Raw genomic sequence first — 7,602 nt, 5'->3', positions numbered from 1 at the left:
GACACAGAGAGAGAGACACAGAGAGAGAGAGAGACACAGAGAGAGAGACACAGAGAGAGAGAGAGAGACACAGAGAGAGAGAGAGACACAGAGAGAGAGAGAGAGACACAGAGAGGGTGAGAGGGACAGAGAGGGTGAGAGGGACAGACAGAGGGAGAGAGACAGAGCTAGAGAGCGAGAGAGAGAGCCATCATTGCGTGGGGAGAGGCGGGGGTCTGCTGGGAGGGATGTTTGAGGAGGGGGGGGGCTGTCTCTGATCCTGCCCATGTCTACACTGCTCCCCCCCACCACACAAACTCTTGGTTCACAAGATCCAACCCACCACGCAGGACTGAAGAGGGGGGGGGGGGGGAAAAGAGAGCAGGATGAGACAGGACACGTCCCCAGGAAGCGTTAAGCACACGCCGCGCACCTGGGGGAGGGAATGTCCGAGTTCTACAAAAATAAACAACCCTCCCACCCGCAACCCCCCACCCTCCCCGACACCCATCTCCCCACCACCCACCCCGCCTTAACCCCCACCACCAGAGACTAACAGCTGCACAGTGCGGTACAGAGCGCATACGAAAGCTCTTATGTTTTGGAAAAGGTGGGGGGGGGGGGGGGGGGGGGGGGCGGGGGGGGGAAAGAAATGTAAACCGCGAAAAGGGGTGGGAATTGTGAGGTGTGGGGAGGGGGTAAACAGAGAGAGACACACTCCTGCCAAGCGCCCATCGCAAAACGATTCCCGGGTATTAAGAACCCCCACCGTCAGAGCTGTGTGAGGTGGAGGGAGTCGTCATTGTCATGGGGGGGGGTGGGTGGTGGTACGGTCAGGGGAAAGAGGATGAAACGACAGCCTGCGCCCCCCCCCCCCCCACACACTCTGAGACACCTCCTTTAAAGCTCAGAATAAAAATCCAGTTTCCAAAATGGCCGCCACTCGGGCCTGACGAAAATGAGAACCGACGGGGAACGAAAAGGTGTTTTTCTTTCTTTCGAAAGGGGAGTGGGGGAAGGGGAAGAGGAGGGGGGGAGAGAGAGAGAGAGAGAGGGAGGGGGAGGGAGGGAGAGAGAGAGAGAGAGGGAGGGAGGGGAGGGGGTCATTAAGGGGTTTTGCCATTTGTCTCGTGTCTTAATGGTCGTCTTGGCTGTTGGTGTCGTCTCCACCATCGTCCTCGCCCTCCTCTTCGTCCTTACGCGCTTTACTGTCGTGCAGCTGCCCATCAGAGAGAGAGGGAGAGAGAGAGAGAGGGGGTCACGGAACATTCCAGCACAGCAGAGGCCCTTCGGCCCACCACGCGTGGGACCCACCCGACTAAACAATGCCGTTCCGCGGATTGTTCACTCTGTTTGCCCCTCACAGAGGAAGCCGTGACTCCCCGGCGTTCTTGACCAACCGGGTTTTGGATCACCTGAGGGAGATCGCCGAGGCGGGTCAACTGTCCCAGCGGGACGCTCCCCCCACCCCACCCCCCAGTGCCCGTGTCCTTCGGGGATGATCGAACTGCCCCTGCCCCAACCCCCCCCCCCACTCCCGAGAGTCAGCGAGTCTACCACCGTTGCAGGCAGGGGCAGTCAGCGCCCGCAATGGACACTCACCCTCGCCTACACCCCCCCCCCCCCCGGGGAAGCTGTGCCCCGCGCAGCAGGGTGGGGAAGGTGGGGGTGAGCTGCCATCTTAGCCGCGTGCTGTGGGGTAGACCCACGATGCCCCCCAGGGAGGGGGGGGGCAATCCCAGGAAGGAACGGCTGATAGATTCCGGGACGGGGAGAGGGGAGGGGGGTTGGTGTTCCCATGTATCTGCTGCCCCCCCCACCACCCCCCATCCCCCTTCTAGATGGTAGAGGGGTGTGGGGGGGGTTTTGGGAAGGTGCTGTCTGAGGAGCCCCTCGGTGAGGTTCTGCAGTGGATCTTGTAGATGGTTCACACTGCTGTGACTGTGTGTGTGGGGGGGGGGGGGGAGCAGGGGGTTTTTGGGGGGTGGGGGAGGGGGCTGCTTTGTCCCTGGGCGGTGTCGAGCTTCTCGTGTGTTATCGGAGCTGCCCCCCACATCCAGCCAGGGGTAAGTGGGGAGTACTCCCTCACCCTCCCTGCCTTGTCGATGGTGGGACAGGGCTCTGGGGGAGGGGGGGGGAAAGAGAGTCAGGAGGGGAGTGACTTGCTGCAGGATTCCCAGCCTCTGACCCTGCTCTTGTAGCCGCTGGGTTTATACGGGGCTGGTCCATGGTAAACCCCCTGGCGGGGGTGGGGGGTGGTGGATGTTGATTTGGTGATGGCTGAACACTCATGGGAGATGGTTAGATTGTTGGTAGAAGTGGCATTCGCACCGCACGGGCGCAAGGTAAAGCTGCCCGGGGTCTGGCCGTCGTCAGCTGAACGGCACCCCGGTAATCGTGGGCAGCAGTCCACTCTCCCCGGCCAGAGTTCAAAACCCCCCCCCCCACCACCGCGTTCCCATCGAACCTGACGGTCCAGGCTCCCTCTCCCGGGTCACGGTGACATGTGGCCTGCCCCAGAGCAGAGCCCCCCCCCCCCACCGGCTGCTCTCCAACCCGCCCCCCCCCCCCCCCGGGGGCCGGTACCGAGGTACCTGGTCGTCCTCGTCGTCCTCCAGGGTATCCCCTTCCTCGCCAGTCCCCTCGCTCTCAGCTTTCTTGGCCTCGCAGCCAGCTTTGCTGCTGCTCCCCTCCTCCGCTGCCTTCTCACTCTTGCTCTCTGCCCAGGGGAAGAGAACGGCAGATGCGCTCAACACAAAGAGCCAAGGGCCAAGAGCGCCGGACTCGGGGGGGGGGGGGGTGGGGGGTGGGGAGGAGAAAGGAGACCCGCGTGCTCCATCCTGCTCGTTCCCAAGACTCCAGATGCGGGAGGGAGCCGGGAGCGAGGGGGGAAAAGGGGCCATCCCAAATGTCGGAGGGATGTGGGTGAAAGGAGTGGGGACTGAGAGATGTAACCAAAAGCTGGAGAGGACAGCTGGTCAGGCAGCATCCCGGGGAGAGCGCCGAGAGATGGCTAACGGTCACAGTCGAGCACGGTTGGCTCAGTGGGGGCTAGCACCGCTGCCTCACGGCACTGGGGATCCACGGTTGATCGCACCCTCAGGGCGACTGTCCGTGCGGAGTTTGCACATTCGTCCCCCCCCACCGACTCTGCGTGGGCTTCCTCCGGGTGCTCCAGTTTCCTCCCAAAATCCAGGGATGTACAGGTTAGGGCGGATTGGCCGTGCTAATTTACCCACAGTGCCCAGGGATGTGCAGGTTAGGGTGGATTGGCCATACTAAATTACCCATAGTACCCAGGGATGTGCAGGTTAGGGCGGATTGGCCATGTTAAATTACCCATAGTACCCAGGGATGTGCAGGTTAGGGCGGATTGGCCGTGCCTAAAATTACCCATCGTGCCCAGGGATGTGCAGGTTCGGGCGGATTGACCATGTTAAATTCCCCATTGTGCCGAAGGATGTGCACGTTAGGGTGGATTGGCCGTGCTAAATTACCCATAGTGCCCAGGGATGCGCACATTAGGGTGGATTGGCCGTGCTACATTACCCATAGTGCCCAGGGATGCGCACGTTAGGGTGGATTGGCCGTGCTAAATTACCCATAGTGCCCAGGGATGTGCACGTTAGGGTGGATTGGCCAAGCTACATTACCCATAGTGTCCAGGGATGTGCAGGTTAGGGTGGATTGGCCGTGCTAAATTACCCATAGTGCCCAGGGATGTGCACGTTAGGGTGGATTGGCCAAGCTACATTACCCATAGTGTCCAGGGATGTGCAGGTTAGGGTGGATTGGCCGTGCTACATTACCCATTGTAAAACCACTGCACCAAGTGGAAGTCTGAAGTGTATTGCTCCCACAGCAGCTACTGTAAGGTATGGCTCTTAACCAGTTTGAGGCGGGAACATGTGACTTAGTCACGCTGTACCTCGTGCAAACAAGTGAAGGCATCTGGAGAAGGAAGACGGGGAGGTGTTGCAAACAGCAAAACGCTGGGAACACGGATCACTGACCGCCATCAACTCAATGTTCTCCGTCTGGTGTCTGCACGTCCAACTGGACACAGGGGAGTTTTGGAAGGTGGCTAAGAATTAAAGGTTAACCCTTCGTAATGGTTCAACTGTAGCTACAGTCTATCACTTATGACAAAAATGAGTCTTGTTCAGTTCAGAAATCTGGTGTGAGGTGTCTCTCAACTGACAGAGAGACAGATAAATGGGCGGTTCTGCTGAGTGTCTTCAACTCTGATTACACGGCCAGGGTGTAGCAGGACGTGGGTTTCCTGCGTGGTATCTGGGTGTGGAAGGGGGGAGAGAGCGCGAGGACAGAGAGAGAGAGCGCGAGAGAGAGCGCGAGAGAGAGAGAATGCAGGGTGTACGCGAGCGAGCAAGCGACAGAAGTAAGTGAAAACGAGGGAGGAGGTGATCTGTCAGGTTCAGGGGAAGACAGGCTTACCTGCCCACCAGCGGCCAACTTACCCGTCTGGCTGCTTTGCTCCTTCTCAATCTTCTCCAGACTATCCAGAAGGGAATCCACTTTGCTCTTGATCAGAGTCAACTCCTTCTTGATGGTGGCCAGGTCATTGGCTTTCACTGGGTCCAAAGGAACACAAGCATCGTGAGGGGGGACAGGGAGAAAACACCAAACGCCTAACTGCACTGGCCTCGTTCTGTTAGGGTGTGGGCTCGGTGTACAGGGAGCCTTACTCTGTATCTAACCCTGTACTGTTCCTGTCCCTGGGAGTGTTTGATGGGGGGGACAGTGGTAGAGAGAGCTTTACTCTGTATCTAACCCCTTGCTGTCCTGTCCCTGGGATGGGGGGGGGGGGGGGAGGGGGAGGACTGTGTAGAGGGAGCTTTACTCTGTGTCGAACCCCATGCTGTCTCTGGGATTGGGGGGGGGGGTAGAAAAGAACAGTGTAGAGGGAGCTTTACTCTGTATCTAACCCCGTGTTGTCCCTGTCCCTGGGAGTGTTTGATGGGGGGGGACAGTGTAGAGAGAGTTTTACTCTGTATCTAACCCGGTGTTGTCCCTGTCCCTGGAGTGTTTGATGGGGGAGATAGTGTAGAGGGAGCTTTACTCTGTATCTAACCCGTGTTGTCCTGTCCCTGGGAGTGTTTGATGGGGGGACAGTGTAGAGGGAGTTTTACTCTGTATCTAACCCTGTGCTATCCCTGTCCCTGGGAGTGTTTGATGGGGGGACAGTGTTGAGGGAGTTTTACTCTGTATCTAACCCCGTGCTGTCCCTGTCCCTGGGAGTGTTTGATGGGGGGGGACAGTGTAGAGGCAGCTTTACTCTGTATCTAACCCCGTGCTGTCCCTGTCCCTGGGAGTGTTTGATGGGGGGGGACAGTGTAGAGAGAGCTTTACTCTGTAACTAACCCCGTGCTGTCCCTGTCCCTGGGAGTGTTTGATGGGGGGACAGTGTAGAGGAGTTTTACTCTGTATCTAACCCCGTGCTGTCCCTGGGAGTGTTTGATGGGGGGGACAGTGTAGTGTGAGCTTTACTCTGTATCTAACCCCGTGCTGTCCCTGTCCCCGGGAGTGTTTGATAGGGGGACAGTGTAGAGGGAGTTTTTACTCTGTATCTAACCCCGTGCTGTCCCTGGGGAGTGTTTGATGGGGGGACAGTGTAGAGGGAGCTTTACTCTGTATCTAACCCCGTGCTGTCCCTGTCCCTGGGAGTGTTTGATGGGGGGGACAGTGTAGAGGAAGCTTTACTCTGTATCTAACCCCGTGCTGTCCCTGTCCCTGGGAGTGTTTGATGGGGGGGTCAGTGTAGAGGGAGCTTTACTCTGTATCTAACCCCGTGCTGTCCCTGTCCCGGGAGTGTTTGACGGGAAGGTGCACGGGAAGCTCTGCTCTGTGACTGAGGGGAAGTGGAGGCTGTGGCGAGTTGCAGGATTGCTCACAGACTCAGCCGACTGCCGCGGCGTGGGTACCTGGTTTGCCCGAGGCAGCTGACTTTTGCCCAGACTTGGTGTTGAAGCTGCCTTTGCCTCTTCGCGGCACGGGGGACCGTGACCCGGGGTCGCTTGCAATGGTGACCGGCCGGGGCAGGGGAGGCGGCACCCTGCTCGGGTACGGTACATCCTGCAACAAAAGGGAAGAGGCACGTCATCGCGGTTCTCACCGTCTGTCTGAGTGACTGCCTGTGAAAATAACAGGGACGCATCGAACGTTAACACAGGCACAGCAACCATTTAGAAAGGCCATCAAATCGGGAGAGTGGACGAAATCGCACAGGTGGGGGCACTGGTGAGACCCCCACACGGAAAACACGTACAGGTTGGTCTCCTTACGTGACACTGGTCATGCATCACGGAAACAGACCCTTCGGCCCGTCCCGTCCGTGCTGACCCAGATATCCCGAACCTAATCCAGTCCCCGTTTGCCAGCCCCTCGGCCCATTACCCTCCAATCCCTTCCCTATCCCTTGTCCCCATCCACCTTTTCAATGCTGTCATTGTACCAGCCTCCACCCCCCTTCCTCTGGCAGCTCATTCCCACACACGCACCACCCTCTGGGTGTGAAAGTTACCCCTCAGCTCCCTTTCCCCCTCTCACCCTTAACCTACCCCCCTCTAGTTCTGGATACCCCTCCACATGACTAATTGGGATAGGAAGGAGCTGAGGGAAGGTCGGTTCGGTCGATTCCTCCCCCCTTCCCCAGGGACGTGGAGTTGGGGGGGGGAGGGGGGGGGGGGGTGGTTGAGTGGGTCTGGGCCCGCCGCTCACTGGGTTTTGGGAGAACGAGACGTGAACTGATTGAGACTGCGTCCCGAACCTGCGATCGGAAGGAATCGGGGGCGGGTGGGGGGCAAGAGGTGAGGAGCACGCCCCTTGCTGAGGGGCCCTGATGCTTAAACACACTGGGGAACATCTGGAACGCAAACAAAACCGCCCAGTCGGTGGGATGCTCTTTTGAAGGATCAGCGCCTGCTCGATGGCCCGAACGGCCCTCTTTCCACACAGTAGGGAGTCCGAGAGTGTCGAACCCGGGGGGTGGGTGGGAGCAGCGAGTTCCTGCCTTCCAGTCAAGTCGAGCCCCCACACGGTCCCCTTCAGATCTCCCGTGGGACGGCCTGGGGTTAACCACGTGTTCTTGCCAAATGGGCTGGGGGAGGGGAGGGAAAGGGAGGGGGGGTCGCGACGCCAGACAGGTCGTCCGAGTGCGCCCGCCGTGCTCGAGCACTTACCTGGTGAGCGACGGAATCTCGTAGCCCTCCGACTGCCTGCTTGGGGGAGCGCTGGAGGGAGAAATGGAGACAGACAAACGCGATTAGGGGGCGGACAGCTTGCTGCCGGATTCTCGCTGGCAAAGACAGAGCGCCCCCGTGAACCCCTCCCTCCCTCCGACACTTCTGCGCCTCACACGTGGACTTCACACAACCACCTCCCACCCCCCTCGCCCCCACTCCCCTCTGGACTGACACCAAAAAGAGCGAGTGACGTTCCCTTCCTCACCCCCACTCCCTGCAAAGCGCCCACTGCCCAGGTTTCCTCACTAGCAAACGGCCTCCTCACTTCAAGAGCACACCCCCCCCCCCCCACGGCCCCACCTCGTCCAAGCGGGCGCAGACCCCCCATGTAGCCCTTCCCCCACCCGAACAGCTGCAGGTA

General features: G+C 59.2%; 1 pseudogene; it reads right to left on the bottom strand.

Moving 5' to 3' along the window:
• Positions 1-494: 494 nt before the first annotated feature.
• Positions 495-7,602, bottom strand: part of LOC140460886 (heterogeneous nuclear ribonucleoprotein C-like) — a 32,281-nt pseudogene continuing 25,173 nt past the window's right edge.

Source organism: Chiloscyllium punctatum, chromosome 36, assembly GCF_047496795.1.
Source record: "Chiloscyllium punctatum isolate Juve2018m chromosome 36, sChiPun1.3, whole genome shotgun sequence".
Lineage (NCBI taxonomy): Eukaryota > Metazoa > Chordata > Chondrichthyes > Orectolobiformes > Hemiscylliidae > Chiloscyllium > Chiloscyllium punctatum.
Note: the sequence above shows the minus strand (reverse complement) of the source record. Positions and strands in the feature narration are given on the sequence as shown.